This window comes from Atta colombica, unplaced genomic scaffold (assembly GCF_001594045.1).
Source record: "Atta colombica isolate Treedump-2 unplaced genomic scaffold, Acol1.0 scaffold203, whole genome shotgun sequence".
NCBI lineage: Eukaryota > Metazoa > Arthropoda > Insecta > Hymenoptera > Formicidae > Atta > Atta colombica.
In genome coordinates this window covers 398,397-399,468 of record NW_017259298.1, presented here as the reverse complement: position 1 = coordinate 399,468, position 1,072 = coordinate 398,397, and the positions used below count along the sequence as shown (strand labels likewise).

At 28.8% G+C, this 1,072-nt stretch overlaps 1 protein-coding gene across 1 annotated transcript in view; it reads left to right on the top strand.

The window, feature by feature from the left end:
• Positions 1 to 1,072, top strand: part of LOC108687266 (protein Lilipod) — a 12,079-nt gene that overhangs the window by 7,163 nt on the left and 3,844 nt on the right. The gene's annotated exons all lie outside the window — the stretch shown is intronic.

Genomic DNA, 1,072 nt, shown 5'->3' with positions numbered 1-1,072 from the left:
ATATATATATACACATAATAATTATAACGATAACGACGACAAACTCCAATGTATGCGCGAAAATGCATAGAAAAAAAAAGGCATAGAATAGATTAGCGGTTGAATAAATGAACGAACTAAGCGAGGCGGTGTATCGATTGGGAAGGATTAATAAATGAAACTGAAACGCATAGACGGTCCCAGGTTGGTCATCATGGTCGAGCAATTCGATCCGTTGCTTATGCACGAACTGCTCGTTATCGCGTAGTGGCGCCTAAGCGTGGAAGATCTTGGATGAACGCTCCCTTGTTATGTCAGTTTGAAATATAATTTATTAATGAGAGATTATTAGGATAAATATATTTAATATTATATAATTAGAATAAATACATTTAATAAATATATATATATGTTTAACAATATATATTAAATGTATATGATTAACAAAAGAAAAGAAATTTATCGTTATACAATTCAATATAAAAACATGCGAGCTTGATGTAGAAATTAGAAAGCTAATGTTTTTTTATTTCAGGAATTAATATTGTTTGTTTGCAATTGGTTTTAAAAATCATTTGTATACAAGTATTCGATTAATTTTTGAAATTTGTATTATTTACCGATCGATATTTACAAATATTATGTCAGACAAAAGAACAAAGGCAGTTGTAATATATATGGCTTCGTTTACCGATGCATTTTCCGTATTTTCTGATGTTGGAGGTATTCTTTTAATCACTGTGAATGGCAATGAATGATGCTCAACGTGATTTACGTAACGTGATGTGACGACATCTCGACAATTGCTAAGCATTCAATTATCAATTATGAGTCATAGTTCTAGTATTTGCAAAAATGCTGTTTCATATTTTTGACCTATTTTTTTCATGGTGGTGACCCTTATCTCTTCACGACTGCTATTACTTATCACTTAAAGCACTAAAGTAACTTGTATACAATAACTATACAACAATTTATAAAATAACTGAATTCGCAACTGAAAAGAATATCTCGTAATATTTAAAAAGATCTAATATAATTTATATAATTAGTATAAAACCATTGTTAATTTGTATATAATTTATTTGTAATT